This window comes from Anolis sagrei, chromosome 1, assembly GCF_037176765.1.
Source record: "Anolis sagrei isolate rAnoSag1 chromosome 1, rAnoSag1.mat, whole genome shotgun sequence".
Lineage (NCBI taxonomy): Eukaryota > Metazoa > Chordata > Lepidosauria > Squamata > Dactyloidae > Anolis > Anolis sagrei.
The window spans coordinates 250,712,952-250,737,097 of NC_090021.1; the positions used below are offsets into that span (position 1 = coordinate 250,712,952).

The window sequence follows — 24,146 nt, forward strand, 5'->3', positions numbered from 1 at the left end:
CCCAAGTGGTAAAACTGTGAGTGCTAACTGGGGCTGGTTACAGGAATCATATATCTCCTGTGTTCAAATAGCTCCACAGACAGCTGGTCTGTTTCTGGGCACAATTCAAAGTGCTGATTGTGAGCTCTAAAGCCCTATATGGCTTAGGTCCAGTTCATATGAAAAACTCCCTGTATGGGTCCATCCAGACTCTGAGTTAAGGGATGTTCTTCTCTCAGTCCCACTGCTTTCATGGGTACGGCTCTTGAGTACATGAGACAGGGCCTTCTCAGTGGCTACCCTTAGGTTCTAGAGCTTGCTCTTTAGGGATGTTACACTGGTTCCTTCCTTGTTGTCCTTCACTTGCCAGATGAAACCCTTCTATTCTGACAGGCTTTTAGAATGGACGGTTCTTAAGAAACCGGCCTTTAATAGGTTGCTGCATCATTCTAAGCTGTACTGATTTTTCGCCACTGCTTACCATTTTTGAGTGTGCATTTGAAATTGTTTTGATGTTGGTAATGGTTTAAATGACGTTGTTTTGAATATTTTAATCATATTTTAATTATTTTAATTTATAAGCCACCTGGCACTCCAATCCTAGGTAGGGAAAACAATAAAACAAATAACAATATAAAGAAAAAAAGTTGTCTCAGCCAGAGAAATGTATGTAGGGATGAAAAATGAAAAAAGAGGGATTGAAAAAAAAAGATTGAGAGAAACAGGAAGGTGAGACAACAGAAGACACCATTCTAAAGAAAATTGTTGTATCTGGGCTTCACCAGTGCCTTTTGTGGTAACATCAGTGATTGTAAAACATCAAAATGCATTGTTATGTGATTTAGTCCTAAACGGAAATACATAGGGGTGCTTTTTTACTCCCCCTCCCCCAATGTATGGAGTACAGGTCCCAAAATGCTTCAAAAATGGCTCAGTTGACTTCATTTTCATTTCACATAACTATCCATCTGAAAATTATCCAAGGCATAGCTAAGTTACAATCTAGACCTATATTGAAGGCACTGCAAGAGCCATTCAACACATCGGTCTCTTCAAATGTTGATTTCAGGTAAGTAATGTTCATGGGAAACTGGCCCAATTTTTCTACCTGAGGAATTGCCAACATGCCCATCTCTGAAATGCAACAAATCTTAATTGGAATCTCAACATGGAAACATATTTTTGGCAAAAAAGAAACCTGATGTGAATAGCTCCTCTTAGTCTCTTTCCCCAAGCCAGTAAAAACAGGCCTATTTCTCCATCACTTGGTTCCACACCACCTCCTTCATCTCTAGAGTCAATGCAGATGGCTTGCCAGCTTTGCTATCTGCCTCCACAGACACTGGCTGCTCTAATAGCATGACACCCAAAGAAGTTCTAGGCCCTCCTAGGAGTCCTCGAAGATCAATGTGCCATCACCAGCCCATGAAGAAAATACCAAAAGAATTCAAGTAAAGCAGAAGGGATCCATTGACAGATTTCTACATGGGAAGTATACTATATATCAGTTGTAAAGTGCATGTTTTGTATGCAAAAAGCCACAACTAGTCAGGTCAGGTAACAAAGCTGGAGGGAAAACCCAGGTAGCAAGGCAGACAAAAGAACTTGGAGAAATACTGTAGGTCAAAATAAATATTATTGCCCTAGATGGTCTAGAACAGGGGTTCTCAAACTTTTTCAGCCACTGAGCCCTTTTTGAACCCAAAGTTTATCATGGAGCCTGAAAATTTTTTATATATTATGTTATATATTATATATTATATATTATATATTTTATATATATATATATATATATATATATATATATATATATATAATGTGTGTGTGTGTATGTATGTATCAGGCATTGAAAAACTTTTGGACACAGGAGCTGCACTGCATTTTAAAACTAGACAGATAGACCGGACCAGAGGCAGATGGATAGGGAGTGTTTGTGTGAAGTAACTGAAATAAAATGAACCAATTCCTATGCACACTTCACATAGCTCATGTGTAGTGCAAAATTATGGTCATTTTTTCCAGAATTTTTCCTAGAGGTTCTCAGAGTTGCATTATTTCAGGAAAAGAAATTATGCATACGATTCATAAATGTAGCTAATGAAGATAACAGAACGATATCTTAGGGTTGGTCACATAATGACGCAGAACAAGAGAGGACATTTTCAATTACGGTACATTGATCATCAAGGGGGTTTGCCAAGTCAGTAAAGCAGTCAATCCAGTCTGTGTTTAAGTCTGAATCATTTAAAGTATAGATCAGATTCAGAGTGTATTAACTGTCTTACTGCTTGTGGGACTCCCTTGAGCCAGTCAGGTGGTTTCTCCATTGTAAGCTTTGTAAACATTTTTGAGCTCACTTCTCTAGGATCTTACAGTGATGCTGGATGGTCTATGCCTTTAAGTTATTTGTGATTTATGGAGATCTTAAAGCAACCTTATCACAGGAATTTTGTGGCAAGGTTAGTTCCAATGGGGGTAGTTGTTGCCTTCCTCTGATGCTGAGAGATGAAGGTTGGACATACACTGATCCACTAAACTGGGACCAATTTGGAGGGGCATATGCTGGTTGGGTCACACAGGCACACATGCTACAGGGGTGGTAGTCCCAACCACCCGGTGGCACTGAATGTAGTTTAATACTGCTGGACAGCCATTCTTCCCATTCTTCATGTCGCAGCGGTCCTCAGGCATGACACGGGTCCTACCTTTTGGCTGTCACTTGCAGTGCCAATGGCTAGGGAGATGGGATGATGAGGGAAGGGTGACGGGTGAGAGGAGGAGTCTCCCATCCTCTCACCCCTCTCTTCCCCAATCTCTCCATCAGAAGAATGTTAAGGGAAGGATAATCTCTCAATCACTCCATCTGTTGTCACTGCAGGTGACAGGCAACAAGCAGGACCCGTGTTGCAGCTGGAGATAGCAAGAAACAGAGAAAAGGATGGGACGGTTAACAGCCATCCTGTGTCCCTGGCCTGCCCAAGCCTGGGAAATATATTTGCATATTTTAAATTGTATGCAAATGTTTTTATGTTAAGCTGCTTTGGGTATCCTTCAGGGGAGATAAAGTGGGGTATAAATAATAATAATAATAATAATAATAATAATAATAATAATAATAATAATAATAATAATAATATAAAAAATATGGGGTGAAAAGTGACAATAATTTTGTCTGGTTTTGTTCCAGAATCAGCCAAACTGTTCAGACAGGACCAAAATCTGGGGATAGTCCAAATTTTGGACCAGAATTTGGTTAGAGCAGGACAAGGTTGTGTTAAGGTGGCCTTGCCTGCATTACCCCAGATCAGCTCTGTGAACAGTGCCAATGTGCCCAAAATTACCCAGTGGTTTTCCATGGATGAATCCTGATCTTCCCAAGTCCTAGTCAAACACTCAATCCACTAAACCAAACTAACTTTGCCATAAAGGGATTAGTCATATTGTGTTCCTCCTTTTAAAAAAGAATTTTAGCATTTTATGTAATGATTTTAAGATTTTGACTAGGATTTCCCTTCAAAGCTGTTCTAGTTTATTGATATAAGCCACTTTAAAGGTCCCATTGGAGACTTCATATCCATAAAAGTGTTATAATTAAATAAATATCAGTATTGCTTTAATCACAGAACTAGAACCTGTTGTTTTATTTATGTAAATGCACATTTCCAGGGTTAATTTCCTTTCACCTGGTAAAGTACATGATTTATAGTCCCATTTTACAGATGGGGAACTAAAGACTTGTTGGAAAGCCTCAGAAGGAACCCATGACAAAAACAGTACCTGAATTCACACCTGATACCAACTTTTCATTTTCTCTGTCTGCAACAAATTCATAGTTCCCCCGTAACCAAGTACAGATCACATAGTTCGCAGAGCCAATCCCCTTCCCCCCATGTTCCATTAGCTCGAGTGTACAATAGTTGAAATATGTACTGGAACTTTCTGATGACCTATTTCAACATGCTCTCCCCATGAGATGACCAAAACGTTACTACAAGGTCAGTGGGAAAACATTGGCTAAATCTATCTTCTATATAAAATCAGTTTCCTGGGCAGCCTGTTCTTGGAGAACAGTGAGTTGTTTGAAGCTCCTTTCTCTATCGTGAACAAAATTAGATTATCAGTAAAAGATTCAGAAGATCTGGGTTTTATTCTTTGTATGGAGTTTAATTAGCATCACATAAACTACTGTATCTCACCTGCACCTTACATAGAAAAAAGCTAAAATAAAAGTGTATTGGGCAATATACGTTTTTTTTTAAAAAAAACCCCAATTTGAATAGTATTTTGAGGGGCTAGGGAATGGGGCAAGATTGCTTGTATTGTTTTAAAGTACTCTGTGCCTCTTCCTTGCAAACATTTTATTAAGAAAGAAGTTCTTGCTAATCTTACATTAATGGCAGTCGCATCATCCACAGTACAACCCACAATGTGGTACTTGTCCACTGGTGGCCAAATGAAGAAAAGTGAGGCATTGTGTCTCTGATTGAATTGTAAACTGCTTCTTTTGAGCAGGGCTAAAGCATGTTCTGGACTGGATTGTTTCAGAATCCCACAGAAAGTAAGCCACTTTCCCCTGCTTTGGGTCTTCCATATTTCTTTGTAAAAAGAAGAATGTCAAGGGAAGGATAATCATTTCCAGTCAAGAAGGAAGGGATGAGGGTAACATTGTTTTCTTGGCCTGTTACATTTCTCCTAAAAACTCATCTAGAAACTAAAACGGTTTATTTCTGTTTGGCTAACCTTTCCAATTGGGAGGAGGGACAGTTTTCTTGAAGCTTTTTCTTTAAATATGCTGCAGATTGGGTTTGCACAGTTGATGTTCATGGCTAGAACTTCTCTTCCCTACTTAAGAACTCATCTTATTGGTGGATACAGAAGTAGCTCCTTTTGTTGTTAACTGCTGTCAAGTTGACTTTAACTCATGTAACTCTATAAATGGGAGACCTTCAGGACCAAGGAATGTTATCAATTTCCCTGCTTCCTTGATTGAGTCTATCCACCCATAATGAGATTTTCTTATTTTATTTATTTATTTATTTAAAACATTTATATTGTGCCCTTCTCACCCCGAAGGGGACTCAGGGCAGAGCACAGCATATAAATGGCAATATTCAATGCCGGAACATAAATAAACTATACACATACATAAACATCAAAATCAGTTATCTCGATGTTAAAATCCACTGTTTAAAACCATCTCAATCATCCACACCAAATCCAGTCGTCATGATAAGGTTCCTATTGCTGCCTTATTGCACTGTCCCAAAGTCTTGGTCCCACAGCCACGTTTTTAACATCTTTCTGGACAGGAGGGAGGGAGGGGGGTGATCTAATCTCACCAGGAAGGGAGTTCCATAGACGAGGGGCAATCACTGAGAAGGCCCTCTCTCTCATCGCCACCAATTACGTCTGTGACAGTGATGGGATGGAGAGCCGGGCCTCCTTGGAGGATCTTAAACTCTGCTATGGTTCATAGGAGGAGATGCGTTCGGACAGGTAAATTGGGCCGGGGCCATTTAGGGCTTTATAGTCCTAAGCCAGCACTCCAAATTGTGCTCGGTAGCAAACTGGCAACCAGTGGAGCCTTTTTCTACTCCCATATACCATACTAAGCATGATCATCCTTTCTAGCGAATTGGATTCCATCTGATCTTGGGAGCTAAGCAGGGACAGCCCTGAATAGTACTTGGATAGGAGAATGCCAATGAATGCTAGGTGTTGTTATATGTATTTCACAGGAAACCCTATTAAATTCCTCAGATTGTCATAAATTAACACGTACAGACATATGTCATAATGTGTCAATCTATGCATTATTCTTAGTGCAAAACCCTTTTGTCCAATTTTGGTTGGTGTCCCCTTAGAAAAAGTGTATCCTGCCACAGCTACCTATGCTGATTTCATTACTGAAATCTTTCGACAAACTTGAAATAATTCACAATATGGAAGTCAGATTGCTCACGTTGGCTTCAATATTGCAAGATCTTTATTGGCTTCTAGTCTGTTTCCAGAAATTATTCATTGCTTTGAAAGTTGTAGTCCAAAACCCCCTATTCTTTTAAACTCTGCTCTGGAATCGCTACTTGTGACAGACCTGTATCTGAGGCTCTTTACCAACAGCCATGACTTTCAGTGATTGGGAAAGGGTTTTGCTGAAATATCCTCTCTTCCCTGGGCAAGGTTATTTTTTTGTAGAATTCTAATCTCTGTTCCAAAAAATATGAAAATTTTCCAAAAGCCCCAATTTTAATGATTTGGTTCAAACTGTGGACTTTGCAAGGTCAATTGGTGTTCTTTCCTAGTTACTAACGACCAACCATCTCTCTGTACTATATAGTCTATAGGCTTTATGAATATAGATGGCATATAATTACTTCTGGGACACTCACATTTCCTTATCTTGATTAGCTTGGTTCATATAAAATATCTTCTTTTCTTCCATCTCAGAAATGAACTATACTTTGTCTTAGAGCAGGAATAGTTTTTGCAATGTTAGCTAAGACTGCTATGAAAATGGTCAGAGAACCCAAAAAGAAGTATATTTGAAAACTGCACATTTGTATTTTTCTAGTCAGATCCAGCTTTTTAAAATGGCATAAAAAGGAAACTGTCAATATGCTCTTACTGTATTTAAATTAATCTTGATTACTCTTCCAAATGGCAAACTTGACAAGTGGCTTTCATCTTGAAAATAAGAACGTTACACCTCTAATCTTAGAAATGGCCACATCAGTTACCATTAAAAAATTGCTGCCCTATATCCAAATAAGGAAATTAGAAGCAAGCTAATCCTAGATTTGCTCAGAGTATAGCACCACTCCATGTGCAAGCACTGTTTGGGTGGGGGGGTGGGGGGGGGAGGGGAGAAGAAATCCATTATTCATCAGCATCACAATTGTGTGGAGCTCAATCTAGATTAAACAAAATAAAGGGGCCCCAGACAGCACCATCTGCATTGTTAAACAGGCACTTTTCGTTACCCTTTGAATTAGAGGCTTCTCTAAATGGAAATGATGGGAGGTTTGGACAGATGTTCACTTAACTATTTAAACAGTCAGCTTAAGGAACATGAAAAATGTATTTGGTACTGGATTCACCTGCCTCCTTCCAGGGGCTTTGAGGGTAAGACAGTGTTAAACAGCTTTGAATGTTTGCATAAGATTTAAGGCTTATGTTCTGTCCAGCTGAAATCATGTTGCCTTTTAATGTCTGTAACAAATATAGCTCCCAGCTAGTCTGTGTGCTAATCTTGTTCTCTCCCTCAAACACTCCTTTTCACATGTCAGCATATGAACATTTCTTACTCACCCCAGCCCTCCCATGCTTGAACTGTATTTTTTTAAGCAAAAGGTGCAAAATGATTAGTTGCTTACATTTAGAAATGCACTTTCATGTTCAAAGACCAGTTGGCTCTGCCAACAATGACCCCCGTTAACTAACGGAAAAGAAACTATATGGTTTAATTTATATTGTTGGTTACAATTACAGTCATTAATTTGTCTAAACTGTATGGTTAGTCCTGACTAGAGTAGAATCATTGAGTGACTTTGGGGAGGCCACTCTCTCAGTGAACTAATCTTGCCAAGAATCCCCTGTGGTAAGTTTGCCATAAGTAAGAAATGTCTTCAACACACCCAGCAACAATAATTCAGATTCTCTATTCAATAAATGATTAAATTGACTGAAGGGTTTTTTTTTTCTCGTGTCAGGAGTGACTCCTGGTGTGAGAGAATTGGCCGTCTGCAAGGACGTCGGCCAGGGGACGCCTGGATGATTTGATGTTTTTATCATCCTTGTGGGAGGCTTCTCTCATGTCCCTGCATGAGGAGCTGGAGCTGATAGAAGGAGCTCATCCACCTCTCCCCAGATTCGAACCTGCGACCTGTTGGTCTTCAGTCTTGCCGGCACAGGGGTTTAACCCACTGTGCCACCGGGGGCTCCTGACTGAATGAGTTGAGATTAACCAAGATGATTCCAGGCACTGAATCAAAGAGACTTTCCTAAATCACTGGGCTGTTGTAGGTTTTTCTGGCTATATGGCCATGTTCTAGAAGCATTCTTTCCTGACGTTTCATCTCTTCAGAAGATGCTTGCCATAGATGCAAAGACCTCACAACCTCTGAGGATACTTGCCATAGATGCAGGTGAAACATCAGGAGAGAATGCTTCTAGAACATGTCCATATAGCCCGAAAAATCTACAACAACCCAGATTTTCCAAAATGTTGACTCAGCATTGATTCAATGGCTTTATTCAAGTTGGGACTAACTAACATGATCCAGACCTACATATGCTATCCATTCTAGAATGAGCCACTGTACTAATATCAGACAAGTGCTCCTTATTGCTCAAATGATTTTATAGACAGTAGGTTCAAGACAGAAAAGAAGTACCGGAAAAGTACAATTTCAACAACTTGTTTGGATTCTTAACTACTTCATCACACTGTAGAATGAATTAAACCCGGTTTCTGCCTCCTGCAGAATTCTGGGATTTGTACTTTAGTGAGGCTGTTAAAGGCTCCTTCCTAAACTACAAACCCCAGAATTCTGTAGGAGGCAGCAACCAGATTTAAAGTGGATTCATTCTCTAGTGTGATGAGGTCCATATGGGAAGTTAAAGTAAGAAAGATGAACTTCTTTTGGATTCTAATGCAAGCTGACTAAAAGAAGATCACAGGAGGATGATTTTCCAACTGAGAACTGAGGCTGTATCCACATTGCCATATAAACCTGTTTCACAGTGCAGATTATCTGCTTTGAACTGGATTATACAAGTCTACACTACCATATAATCCAGTTCATTGCAGTTAATATGCCGTGTAGATGGGGCCTGACATGCTCATCATGGGAAAACATTTGGGGAACTGCTAGAAATGGAGGGAAGGGGGAGGATGAGAGAAGCTTTCCTTTTGTGAGCTTCCATAAACCAACTTATTTTGGAATATGTATTTATTTCACAAGGCAAAGTGATGTTATGAGCAGTAAATTAAATGTCTTAGATCTAGGGATGTTTGATAAATTGTTCACAAGGTTTTTGTAATTTTTGATGTGAAGATCTGATCTACAGCTCTTCTGGAGGTATTAGTTGCTATATGCTCAGGGTTAGTTGCTATATGCTATATGCTTCCAAGTCTACTTTGGCATATGGCTGCCTTGCCATTGGATTTTCTTGGCAAGATTTATTCAGAAGAGGTCCGCCAATGCCTTCCTCGAAGGGAGGGAGAACCTGACTTGCCCATCTCGGTTTTCATGGCTGAACATAGCTTCAGTCTCCCAAAATCTTAGTTCAGTATGCAAACCTCTATGCTACATTGGCTCTCACAAACACATAAATGGTAGATATATTATGATGAAATACATTTAGAAATAGAAAAATACTTTTATAGATGTTCATTTTGGTTGGCAAAAATATCAATTGAAAATACTGGTTTAAATGTTTAGATTGAGGTTAAATCCAAATTTCAGTATGGATTTCTTTCTGTTTTTTCACATATTAAGATGAAAATGTAATGTAATGCCAAGTGATTTGTTTAGTTTAAGCACTAATAATTGACAGAAGCCATGATGACTGAAGACAACACTATTTTAGCTGCAGTATTATATTCGGGAGATGCCCAGAAAGGAACAAACACTTTCTGTATTCTGTGAGCTTCCTTTAGGCATGCAATTAAAACAGACTGCTACCTAGCAGATGATCTGGCATGCATCTACATGGTAAAATTAATGCATTTTGACACCACTTTAACTGCCATGGCTCAATCCGATGTTATCATGGGAGTTGTATTTTGGTGAGATATCAGCACTTTTTAGTGGAGAAGGCTAAAGACTTGTAAAACTTCAACTCCAATGCTCTATAGTACTGAGCCATGTCAATTAAAGTGGTGTTACTGCACCGGTCCTTAGTAGATGCATCCTTAGTTGCTTTTCAAAGGACGTTTCTTTTGCTCCAAGGACTTCTTCTAGCCATTTGATATCTCCACATTGGTTTAAAAATGGGTGTGTGTAATTGTCTAAAGGACTGTCATATTTTCACAGTTTTGTAATGACAGAAACATCATCCATGTGGGTTTCAAAGTGAATTAAGAGTGCATTTCCAATAATTTATATAGACCCGAAGATGAGGGGTATTTTCCCAATAATGGCATTTCCCTCCCTTTGAGAGTCTAAAGGTAGTTTGGCAGGAGAGGGTGCTAGGATTTGTTTTTGTGGTTTAAATGTGTCTTTAAAAAAATGAGATGGCTGGTGGGGCATCCTATAACCTCAGGAAATCTTTCATTGGTTATTATATGTTTTTAATGGGTTTTGTATAGTACTTATTTTATATTGATTTTATAATGCTGTTTTAAATGTTTAAATTGTATATCGTGGATTGTTATGGCATCAAATTGCTGCCAATTTGTAAGCCGCCTTGAGTCGCCTTTGGGCTTGAGAAAGACGGGATAGAAATATCGCAAATAAATAAATAAATAAATAGCCATTCTTACCGACATATTAGGGAGGTATATCAAGAAGCCCTCAACACAGAGTTAGGATGAATCAGAGAGAAGGGAAGCTTTTATCCGCTTTTTAAAACTTTTGGTAAAATAAAAGTTGGCAAGCAGCAATTTTTTAAGTAGAGATTTATTTTCCTTTATGTAACAGGAGAGCCTAGCCAGCTTGTAAATAAGCTTAGGCTATGCAGATTTAAAATTTAACACAATTAAACTTTTACCCTGTGGTAGTAATTATGCTTAATGGCTCTTACCCTGAACTTAACCATGTCTATTGTCGTCAGCCAATCTGAAAGCAGGAGTTTAGCCAAGGACAATTTTCTGTAGTTTATAGGCACACTAAAATCCTGCAAGCTTAGAATCTCATTGGCTGTTGATGTCATTGTGTATAGTAAAAATTAAAGCTAATTGGCACTGAGGACTGGCAATGAATGCGAATGAATTGATAGGAGAAAAATGGAATAAAAGGAAGCACGCGTTGTAGCGTGTGCCTGCTGAAGGTAGCTTTTTATTTAAAGACTTCTTTGCTTATAATTATAACAGCAATCTTTTGTACAGAGCTCTGCCCTGATCAGGGCTGCGGATACTTCTGAAATCAACTTCAGGCATATATATATATTGCCCAGGTTAGGGCACCCTGTCTAAAATGATGGCACTGTGAACAAATCTGTCAAACAAAGAGAGCAAGCAGGCTTCTCGATGAAATGTTCATATGTAGCAAAGGAAAACACATAACATTTCTGCTCCTTTGTTCAAATTTTCACAATAAGGAAAATCTAGCTTTCAATTTCATATCAAGAAGGACCCTTCTGACTTCCTCCCCAGAGTTAGGCATGTTCCTTTTTAACAAGGAATTAATTACGTTTGCATCTGTGGGGTAATTGATTACAATGACAATTGGAATAATAACTATTACAGTTGTGAGGAAAACTAGTAATTATAATTTTTTAAAAAGAACTCTTGTTGTTCAAAATATAATAACAACAATAATAACAACAACAATAATAGGTTGTTGTAGGTTTTTTCGGGATATATGCCCATGTTCTAGAGGCATTCTCTCCTGACGTTTCACCTGCATCCTCAGAGGTGGTGAGGTGAGGTGAGGTAATAATAATAACAACAGTAATATTTTATTTATAGCCCATCCTATCTCCCCAGGGGGACTCAGGGCAGTTTACAGCAAAATAAAACACATTGGCAAACATTCCACGTCGAAGGTACAAATAACAAATCAAAAACAGCTTAAATAAACAAGACATAATACAGTCACACTTTTAACAAGGTGGGTGTATATAAGGTATAATTAGCCCTCCTCCTCTCCATAGAAAGGTTTTAAAAAGTGTTTTTAAAGGTGAGGAGAGAGGGGGGCATTTTTAATTCTTTAGAGAGGGAGTTTCAGAGCCAGGGAATGATCACAGAGCAGTCACAGAGAAGGCCCTCTCTCTCCTTCCCACCAACCATGCTTGGAACTGGGGTGGAACCGAGAGGAGGGCTTCCTCTGCAGATCACAGTGCTCAGGCTGGTTTGCACTTCCACTTAGTAGAAAAGTTACTAAGTAACCTCCACTTAGCAGGAAAGCTACTTTGTTTACTTAAACGACAAACCAGAATACTGCTACTGGACTGTGGTATGAAACATATCTGAGTAGAGAGGTTACAGACCTTAATTTAAAAAGCAAGTAAAACATAGTTACATATTGCAGGGATGTAACATTACATTGCCATTGCAATTTCATTTGTTTTACTTTATTATTAGAAATATACATTAATGATAAGTAAATCATTATTTGTAATGTGTTACTTTCACACTCTTCTACCATTTCTGGACTTTTGGTTGGGCTGCTCTTTGTTAATGAAACACCTGCCTTTCCTTCTTAAAGCTGGAGCTTATTATTTACTTACATGTGCATTTGATTTTTATCCTGCTTTTCTCTTGAACTGGCTGAGTTCCCACAAGAGTTCTTCACCACACCAGAGGTAGCTACCAAGCCAACAGTCTCCATACTACTTTTATCGAGGGCTGGGAATTTGGAGACAGAGCATGGAAACTCACACTAGGACCAAATGAAGGTAAGTTCTACAAATTGAGCAATCTCAGGATGCCATTTTGGTTAGCCTCCCTAAGGTAATCCATTATATGCTCCACTTCTTATTCAGGTTTCTTCTTTCTCCTCTAAATTCCCTTATGGAAACCCAGGTCCATGGCTTGTATGATAGCCTTAAGAATACAACTTTTGCAAGCAAAGGATTAACTGTAGAGGGCTCCTGCTGTGCTTGTATTGAATCCCATATCTTTGTTAAAATCCAAATGAACACAGAACACCTCTCCCCATCTCATACATACAGTATATAACTGCATCTAGAATAGAACTGGAATCCATGGACATGACATAGCACACAAGAGAATACACATGACAGGGAATGAAAATGCCTGTATTGATGCCATTTACTACAACTCCCATCATACATCACTAGCCATGCTGGCTGGGCAGATGGGGCTTGTGACTGAAGCTGGATCTACACTGCCCTATAATCCAGTTTCAGAATGTGGATTAATTGCATTAAACTGGATTATATCAGTTTACACTGCCTTATAATCCAGATCAATGCAGTTAATCCACATTCTGAAACTGGATTATAGGGCAGCGTAGATCCAGCCTGAGGAACATTTGGAGGGCACAGGTTTCCCACCTCTGGCTTAAGAAAATACACTGCCTAAATGGCTTATCTCACCTTCCTTTTGCAATCTCATTTTACACTCTATAAACAAAACCAATTCCCTTTAAGCTCCCCCCTCCTTCTCCATAAACATCCCAGGTGCATTTTTGTAACAGCGGGTATTAACAGGGAAGTAATCCTTTTAAAACAGGCTTCTCTTTGAAGCAACAGTGGGAGATGCTACTGGGGAATAATTGCAGCTTAATTATTAGATATTTCATCATTAGTGCAAAAACCCAACAGAAGAGAACATTCCTTAGAAAAGTGTGCTATATTATTAGGAAATGTACTTACTGGAGCATCCTCTAATTTAAAAAATACCATGGATTAACTAAGTGTACTGCTTGGCATTAATGTGAGTCAGTTAGGGGTTCTCATTACTGAGCAGAATTCCCATTATCGGAACATCAGTATTCCAAGCACCAATTTGTCAGATATTATTGGATGCCCTTCATGTAAACAACCCACATCAGTCTAATGCCAAGGAAATATATAGCAGCTACTTCAAAGGATCTAGATGTTGCTTGGAAAACTTGGATAAATATCTACCTGCTTAATTAATGGAACACACTTCAATGCTATGTAGCACCAAGAAAGTGCAGTGTCTTGTTTCAAGCTTGGATTATATGATAAAGGGTGACCTATTTCAAGACTCTTTTTACACTTTTCCACACCAATGAAAAGACACTCACAGAGATTGAAAAAGAAACAGGTGTTACCTTTTCATATTCACTCCTTGGCATAAGTATGGTAAATATCTGTAAGGAAAAGCACTTATCTATTTTCTCCAAAATACACATCACCATTTTTAGTTGTTCTAAACGGTAGAAAACAAGTGCCCTACTATACGGCGAACGTACCTGTGATATACCAAATCCAAGATGGAATATCAAAAACAAGGGAACTTCTTATATGGTTTGCAATCACAGTGCATACCTGGAATAATGATGATGCATTTGTACTACTGTTGATAAAGAAATTCATTCTAGCATCCACAGTTTTTAATTTATTTGTTTAAAAGTCCACTGCACTCATCCTACAGTGATATAGCCAGAAATTCTAAAGATCCACCTAATTCCAGAGCATTCTATGTAGGTTTGTCCCTCAGCTGGATTTTTGTACCATAGCTCTCCAATTCCAGTAGCCTTAGGTTTTAGAAATTTCTATCTAAAAAAGTAACATTTTCAAGGTATCTGTGTAGCTTTGTTATACAGTAGCTCATAAGCTTTGGTATGCACAGGTTTGTTGTAAAATGCAGGAAAGGGTATAAAAATGTTTCTGCCATCTCTTCTGACAAAATAACAGATTTCTAGACATCAGAATGGGAACAAAATCTAGGATTTTATTCAAGTTCAGGCTATTTGGAAGGTTGCAGCTTCCTGTTTGAACCAGCCTGGCTCTGAGATCCTGAAGAGATGCTCTTTTCCCAGCCCCACTACCATTACAAGCACAGTTGTTAGGGATGCAGGAGCGGGCCTTCATGGAGGCTGCACAGGTGCCAGTGATGGCTGGGAGGGCCTTCACACAACTACTCCTTTAACCTTCAGGAAAGAGTGAAAAACTTGGTATTTAAACAAGCTTTTGGCAATGGCTAGAGCAATGTTTCTCAACCTTCCTAATGCCGCGACCCCTTAATACAGTTCCTCATATTGTGGTGATCCCCAACCATAAAATTATTTTTGTTGCTACTTCATAACTGTAATTTTGCTACTGTTGTGGATCACAATGTAAATATTTGATATGCAGGATGTATATTCACTGGACCAAATTGAGCACAAATTCCTAATATGCTCACATTTGAATACTGGAATTGGGGTGGGGATTGATTTTTGTCATTTGGAAGTTGTAGGTGCTGGGATTTATAGTTCACCTACAATCAAATAATATTCTGAAGTCCACCAACAATGGAATTGAACTAAACTTGGCACATAGAACTTCCATGACCAACAGAAAATACTGGAAGGGTTTGGTGGGCACTCACCTTGAGTTTTGGAGTTATAGTTCACTGTGGACTCAAAACATGATGGATCTGAACCAAACTTGGCATGAATACTCAATATGCCCAAATGTGAATGCTTGAGGAGTTTGGGAAAAATACACCTTGACATTTGGGAATTATAGTTGCTGGGATTTATAGTTCACCTATAATCAAAGAGCACTCTGAACCCCAAGTACAATAGAATAGGGCCAAACTTCCCACAGAGAACCTCCATGACCAACAGAAAATACTGTGTTTTCTGATTGTCTTTGGCGACCCCTCTGACACCCCCTCGTGACACCCCCAGGGGTCCTGACTCCCAGGTTGACAAGTACTGGGCTAGAGTATTACCTAATTATCGGACAGGACTTGAATGAGCATTATAACGTTAATCATAATGTTGGATATCTTGATAACAGGAATGGACTGGTTTAAATGGTGTTTATATTTATATAATTTTTATAGGGCATATAGCTTTTAAACTGGGTTGTTGTAGGTTTTTTCAAGCTATATGGCCATGTTCTAGAGGCATTTCTCCTGACGTTTCGCCTGCATCTATGGCAAGCATCCTCAGAGGTAGTGAAGTCTGTTGGAACTAGCTACCTCTGAGGATGCCTGCCATAGATGCAGGCGAAACGTCAGGAGAAATGCCTCTAGAACATGGACATATAGCCCGAAAAAACCTACAACAACCCAGTGATTCCGGCCATGAAAGCCTTCGACAATACAGCTTTTAAACTGTTATTGATTAATGTTTATATTATTGTGTTATTTTAATTGTGTTATGTGGTAATTGTTTGTTGTTGTCTATTACTTATATTATTTTCTTATATCTGTTGATTGTTGTAAGCTGCCCCGAGTCCCTTCAGGGGGAGGGGGTAGGGTATAAATAAAATGTATTATTATTGTTAATTTTTTGTTGTTGTCTATAAACTTTTTATCTTTTTAAATGCATTTTGTCTGAATTGCTTTAATATTGTAACTAGTTCAAATTTATTTTAATATTTACTCCTTGTTTGTTTTTAATTGTATTGTTTTGAATTGTGAGCCCCTTTGTGCCCCAATGGTGGGAGAAAAACAAGAGGAGGAGGTTAGAAAATATCAATTTATTTTAAAGAGATGTGTAGGAAGAAATCAGGCAAGAAAGTTCAGGTAAAAGCCTTTACATTTCAGGGATCTAAACCACTTCCAAGCATTCCTTGCTAAAGAAAACCTTATGAAATTTGTGGAGTTGTCATAAGTTGGCAGGCAACTGGAAGACACATACACACATGGTAACTCAAATCAGCAGTGATCTAAACAAAGCTCCCAATCACTGCAAATGGAAGAATTTGACTCCAAGCATCAGGTCTTTTTATGTACTCATTTGGATAGGTTTGTACAACATTTCTCTCAAGGATATTAAATTAATTTGCACAAAATTAGAGTATTTCGTTATTTGTATGAGAGAATTTCATTTTTCAGCTACAGCATTATTTCATTTAGTGCAGGAATCCTGTCATCTTGGATTGCAACTGCATTTGCCAGCATTAACACACAACTTGAGTTTCCCAGATGCTATGCAAACACACATGAACAGAGCAGAGGTCTCTTTGGAGAGTTTAAAATTTATCAGTAGCAAAACAGCAAGTCTGGAAGTGCCAGAGGCAGGTTAGAACATCAAACGACTGAAAGATTTAGTCCACGTAAGCTTTTCACTTAATCACAAGGCTTTAGGAAATAATAAAAAAGTCAACTAACAAACCAAGTGCAATCTATTTCTGCCTTTAGACCATAGAACTTCTCTAAGTGGAGAGTTTCAGTTAAGATATCGTATTTTGGGAGGATCGTTTCTTTAAAGTTGAAGACAATGTAATGCAACTTTTATACGATGCATTAAGCCAAAACCAGTGTGGCCTAATGGAGTGACTATTACACTTGAGAACAGCAGAGTGGGTTTTAAATTTCTGCTCAGATCTTTTGAGTAGAGTGAAGGGCAAATGAGAGGAATGGGGAAATTCTTGTGTGCAGGTCAGGCTATTCTAGCAATGCCCTTGCCCTTCCTCTAATTTTATCATTATGATGCCAATGCCATCTGACTATGTTGTGTCTTGCTAGAACTGTCACACACAACAATCCTGATCGAACCATCTCTACTAAAATGTGGGTTATTAACCCAAACTCCTTGAGAACGGAGAAATTATGGCTGAGATTTTACATCAGGATTGTGTTGGTAACTCTCTGAATGTGAAATTATGCATTTATTGCAATCCTTGTGTTAGAATCATAGAATCACAGAATCACTGAATCATAGAGTTGGAAGAGATCTCATGGGCCATCCAGTTCAACCCCCTGCCAAGATGCAGGAAAATTGCATTCAAAGCACCCCCAAAAGATGGCCATCCAGTCTCTGCTGAAAAGCCCCCAAAGAAGGAGCCTCCACCACACTCTGGGGCAGGGAGTTCCACTGCTGAACGGCTCTCACAGTCAGGAAGTTCTTCCTAATGTTCAGATGGAATCTCCTTTCTTATAGTTTGAAGCCATTGTTCGGCGTCCTAGTCTCCAGGGCAGCAGAAAACAAGCTTCCTCCCTATGACTTCCTCTCACCTATTTATACATGGCTATCATGTCTCCTCTCAGTCTTCTCTTCTTCAGGCTAAACATGCCCAGCTCTTTAAGCCACTCCTCATAGGGCTTGTTCTCAAGATCCTTGATCATTTTAGTTGCCCTCCTCTGGACACATTCCAGCTTGTCAACATCTCTCTTCAATTGTGGTACCCAGAATTGGACACAGTATTCCAGATGTGGTCTAACCAAGGCACAGTATTCCAGATGTGGTCTAATCCAGGGGTAGCATGACTTCCCTGGATCTAGATACTATACTCCTATTGTTGAATGGCAACATTGCATAACTGCATGCACATCTAAATTTGCAACCAAATGTACAATGATATTCATGCACACATGCACCATGGCACCACATATACAACTGTTTTGTTTTTTTTTACAAATTTGACTGAACATGAATAGTTCATGTTGGACAAAATCACACTAAACTTACACATTTGCAAGATACCAATAAGATTCTGGCCTATGATTGTTCAGTTAAAATTAGACCTTGAAATATGACAGAGAGATTTGTACTTCTCTATCTGCCACCTTCTTGCAAGAATTACCAATTTGCAACTTCCTTGTATAAAGACAGGAAAGAAACGGAACTAGCAAGAGAAACAAGAACAGTAATAATCTGGGAGGCAGACAAGATCTTTGAGTGTAAAGATATATCTCTGAATCCCAAAGTAAGAACTGTCAATGTCTTTGCAATTTCTATTTCTACATATGGCTGTGAAAGTTAGATTGAAGAAAGCTAATAGGAATGAATCACGAAATTTGAAATGTGATGTTGGTGGAGAGTTCCACGGCTATCAGTGGCAAAAAAGGAAATAAATGGGTCCAAAAGCAAATTAAGCCTGAATTCTCCTTAGTCTGTTGTACTTTAGATATATGTGAAGATGTGATTCATTTAAAAAGACAATAACGCTTAGTAAGGTAGAAGACAGTAGGGAAAGAGGAAGACCACACTGCAGGTGGATGGACTGAACCAAGGAAGTCATGGCTTTGAGTGTACAAGAATTGAGCAGAACTGTGGGTAACAGAGTAGCTTGAAAGTATCTCATTCACTGGGTCATAGTAATTTGAAGTTCACTTAATGGCATCAAAATAATTAGAGTCTCTTGAAGTCAGTGCAGCTTATAGAATTTATTATTCTGGCTGGTGCAGCAAACACTTCCAAGGAGGAAAAAGAATGCGGTGAATGCTAGAAAGGCAGCAGGGTGCTCAAATGAGCTCGGAACCTTGTAGAAGCTTTAGAAGTTTGGCCATAGATTTTAAAATGTGAGAAATATTGCATTTATTTATATGCTCTACGTTAGTAGAGTACTCAGAGTCTGAAGCAGGAGCAAAACCATGTTCCAAACCTGACCTTAGCACACAAATTCTACATTTTTGTGTTGAAGGAAACACATCTGGCTTGAAAAATCATTAATGTTTCAAAATTATCTCCTGAACACAGAAGCTACAGACACTTATATTCTTGTCGAAGGCTTTCATGGCCGGAATCACTGGGTTGTTGTAGGCTTTTTCGGGCTATATGGCCATGGTCTAGAGGCATTCTCTCCTGACTTTTGCCTGCATTTTTCCTAGTCCCAACAGACCTCGCTACCTCTGAGGATGCTTGCCATAGATGCAGGCGAAACGTCAGGAGAGAATGCCTCTAGACCATGGCCATATAGCCCAAAAAACCCTACAACAACCCACTTATATTCTTCATTTTGCAAGATAAACTCAGACTTTTACTAGTTTGGGCATATGCCCCTAATTTTTTTAATTGCTCTGCACAGCTGTGGTTTGTGACCATTTCGGTTTGTTCCACCATCTTTCTACAGAAATGGTAGCTCAAAAACACCTCGGTATTTTGAGTACACCTTCTTTATGAGATAGAAATGGTACACTTCAAGAATCAAGGTCTTGCTTTGCTGAAACAGTAATCAAAGTATACACTGCAGCTACTGTAAACATCTTTCATCCACAGGGATCATGAAACACTTTACAAATTGAAATGGAATGTCTACAGAGCGGCTGCTGAAACCCAAGTAAGAAACAGACCACAATATTATGCAAGTTTAGAGGATTGGGAAGACATAAAATATATTGTAATGGTGACTGGCACTCATGGTTCTCAAGGAACAAAATCTGTTTTCCTTAGGCTATGCTGCCAAAAGCTCCTCCTGACATAACAGAAAGAAAGAGAGTATGTGCCTTATGCACATATATGCCAGTTCATTAAAATATATAATAGTTCATCTTTATTGACAGCCACTATGGGTAAACTAAAGCAGACAACACGGAGGGAAATGGCTGCTTAAAATAGATGTATGGCAAGGCCTCTTCAGTTCAATACCTAAATATTATTGTTGGCCATTCATAATCCACAGATCCTGCATTCATGAATTACCCATCTTTGGCTTGAAGATTTTTTTAAAAGTAAAAGTTTATCTTACCATTTTATATAGAATCATAGAGTTGGAAGAGACCTCATGGGCCATCCAGTCCAACCCTCTGCCAAGAAGCAGGAATATTGCATTCAAAGCATCCCTGACAGATGGCCATCCAGCCTCTGCTTAAAAGCTTCCAAAGAAGGAACCTCCACCACACATGAAACATCATTTTACTATAACATTGTATTTAGTGGGAACTTGAGCATCCATGGATTTTGGTATCAGGGGTGAGGGCCCAGGTCTTCTAACCAAACCACAGTGGATACCAAGGCACTATTGTATATGAAAAAGTCTTAGAATAATGTGCTGGGAAGGTCCCATCATTAAAGTACCAACTTGATTTGATGCTGACTTGTGACTGGGCGATGATTTTCAAAGACAATAAGTGTGCTGTATTTTTATCTGCAATATGTACTGAATATATTTTGGATTATTTTAAATTAATATTTTAATTGAATTGGTTGCTTAATGCTTTTTACTATATACTGTTTTAGCTATCTTGTTTTAACTTATATTGTAGTCCACATTGAACCCTCCTTTGGGAGAAAGACAGGATATAAATTACATTTATAGCCTTTGGGGAGAGGGGGCGGGATATAAATAAAGCTTGTTGTTGTTGTTGTTGTTGTTGTTGTTATTAAATTAAAAATACAATGTATAATCATTAATTTGCTATAGGAAGGGCTTTCTTAGGGGATTCTTTTCCAGTAGTGCCTCTGAAGACCAGAGGCCCTCTTGCTGAACCACAGATACCATTTCTTCTGGCTGAAGACTCCTCCTTTATTTTTCTGTTATTGTATTTGTTTCCTTGTGCTCTTTATGAAATCTTGAGATTGTTCACTTACTTTCACATTTTTCTGTATTTTGATGCAAAGACTATTATGCTGTGTAATAATAATAATAATAATAATAATAATGCTTTATTTATATACCACCCTAACTCTCCCCAAAGGGACTCAGGGTGATGTATCAAGCAGCATATTTGCCTATGTTCACAAATGTAAAAGTTCCCTTTAAAAATTCAGTTCCTATGATGACCTTTAATTTCCATATTGAGTGGAAGAAGTTCTGTCAGGCATATGATGTTCCAACTTGACAGTCAACCATTACAGATATCATCAGGATAAAGAGAATGTGCTTTCTCTTCCTATTCCCAAGGTCCCTCTTGCTATATGCCACAAGAAGAGGTAGCACAGTCAAGGTGAAGGGAACTACTGTACCCTAGTACTATCTGGAAAGGAACATTGGGCCTTTCTGAAACCAAATCTAAGTGTTGTGTAGCAATCTTGATATAGTTGACTGCATTTGTTTACATGCACTAGTGGAAGAAGCATTTAAAAATAAAAACAAAGTATACATTTGGTAGTAGATTTGAGATATTATGGTAATTTATTAAAGGGATTTATTTTCAATAACACTTCTGAGAAACAGAAAAGAGTTATCGAAGGCTTTCATGGCTGGAATCACTAGGTTCTTGTGGGTTTTTTCAGGCTATAGAGCCATGTTCTAGAGGCATTTCTCCTGACGTTTCACCTGCATCTATGGCAAGCATCCTCAGAGGTAGTGAGGCCTTACTACCTCTGAGGATGCTCACTACCTCACTACCTCTGAGGATGCTTGCCATAGATGCAGGCGAAACGTCAGGAGAAATGCCTCTAGAACATGGCTCTATAGCCCGAAAAAACCCACAAGAACCTAGAAAAGAGTTACTCAGAACTTTTTTAAAAAAAGCATAATTCAGGAAAAAGCTATTTGCCAGAACTGGAATATAACATGGCTGTAATTAACTTATATCCCATTAATTTTGATGTGATTAATGTATGACAAACTGAATTGCCTGGATTGGGGTTAATACCTAAGAAGAGATTTGCAAATTCCACATAGACAGAAGAACTATGGAAGCTCTAGACACATGTGGAGTTCATTGTGAGGCAGGAGAAAATTGTGCGTTCCATCACACAAATTACACAAAAAAGAGGATGACCTATTGACTTCCTCTTTTTGATCAGAAAGTGTTTCCTTTCTAGGGGCTGAAAGGTAGTCTATCTAAGACTGGAGTGCCAGGAAGTAGCATTGTTACTATTTGAAAATGAAAATTAGGTTCATTCCTACCATTCAGCAAATAATCAAGTATTTGAATTAAAGTGAAAGGGAGTGATGAATATGAATATGTGAAGGTTTTTCCTTTCTTCCAAAATCTGCAAACATGATTTTTCTATGGAAAAAGAAAAGGATATGAACAGCGTAATCCTTCATTGGGGGATATAAAATGATGATGCAGAAGATCCAGATAAAAAAAGTCCCTGCATGGCAGGCAAAGACAAACTCAATCTATACAAATCTTGGCAAGAAAACCCTGTTAAGTCAGAAACAACCTTGAAGGCACACAACAAGAATCAACGTGATGGAATAATTTGTTCCTTGCCTGAGAATGGAAACTGGGCATCTTCCTTTGTTCTCCCCTACTCCAACAGCCAATAGGGCAGCATCTGCCAGCAGTCCCTGGGATGCAAGCTAAAAGGACAAAGAGGTCCTGAGTCCCACAGCTCTGAAGTGAAACTATGCTGGCATTTTGTAGCAGTAAGGGGATTGGAGTGTGTGCATGGGCTAATGCCTTTCAAATGGCAAGAGGACCCAGGTTGGCCAGCCACAAAGTGCCTTTTTTCACTCCAGCAACAAAAACCTGTGTATCTGTGACAGCAGACCTTTGACACTAATAGCTTAGTAATATACTTCAAAAACAAAATGTGTAAACAAAAATTGAGTGCTTTTCTTCCAAATGTTTTCTTCTCCACAGACATCACTGTTAAAAAGTTAAACATCAATTTAAAATTGATTAAAGATTACGCTTAACCTATAATTTAATTAATATAGCATTCAGTTAATATGATACTGATGGTGATATTGACTAGGGAATATTATGTTGACTCTGTTATTGACTAAAGACTGTACTACTGACCAGGGCATTGACTCTCCCATAGATAACAGTACATTTTCCAATTGACCACAGATCATTTAGTGGTTTTCCACTGAATGTTGGCAGTAAACTTTTTAAAAATACACCTGGGGAGCAGGTGCCACAAAGAACACTCCATGCAGTTCATGGACTGCATTTCTTTCTCTCTGTCAAGTTTAAATGGCTGCAAAGCAGTACTAAGGATTTCCAAAAACTTCTGTTTCACCTTTGGAGAAAAGGTGACATATAAATAAAGTAATACAATGCAATGTAATACATCGCACAATTGAAATATAGTTGTTTTTTTATGGGTGGCATTTAGAAGCTCATCTATAAACTATAGCTTATTAGCTTTGTGACTAAGATCTAGCACTGTCGACCTCACTACATCACTATACTCAAAGGCATTTATAGAATCAGATAGCCTTACTAAGAAAGCCAAAGAGACCATTCAGGTCCAGATTGTTACAAATGTTTATAAGGCCATTTTATAGAGTTGATGACATGTAGTGAAGCAATGACATGCAGTATTTTTTAACACAGAAAATTTTACTGAATGGGGTGAGGAATAACATGATGTTCCCTCCTTGTTTCTTTAGGAAAATAGGAGAGGGCTCCCATGCCTTTAATATTTGCATAGAAGAAGGAATTTCAGCAGGGGTTGTTTTTCATACAACCTTCTCCTGTTGAAATTTGCTCTTCCACATAACTCATAAATGTTTAGGAATCCTGTCCTACTTTTTGCCTGATGACTCTTCGTTTCATTTCAAGAATCCAACTGGAAGGAAACATGGATGTTACTTGAACCTAATCTCCCCTGGGAAGGCATTCCAAAAAGAGGGAGCCATTCCCGAGAAGGACCCCTCTCTAGCAGCCTTTAGATCAGTGGTTCTCAACCTGGGGTCCCCAGATGTTTTTGGCCTACAACTCCCAGAAATCCTAACAGCTGGTAAACTAGCTGGGATTTCTGGGAGTTGTAGGCCAAAAA

At 38.7% G+C, this 24,146-nt stretch overlaps 1 protein-coding gene across 3 annotated transcripts in view; it reads right to left on the reverse strand.

Moving 5' to 3' along the window:
* The window catches only part of LMO1 (LIM domain only 1), a 126,301-nt gene that overhangs the window by 15,775 nt on the left and 86,380 nt on the right, over positions 1–24,146 (reverse strand). The gene's annotated exons all lie outside the window — the stretch shown is intronic.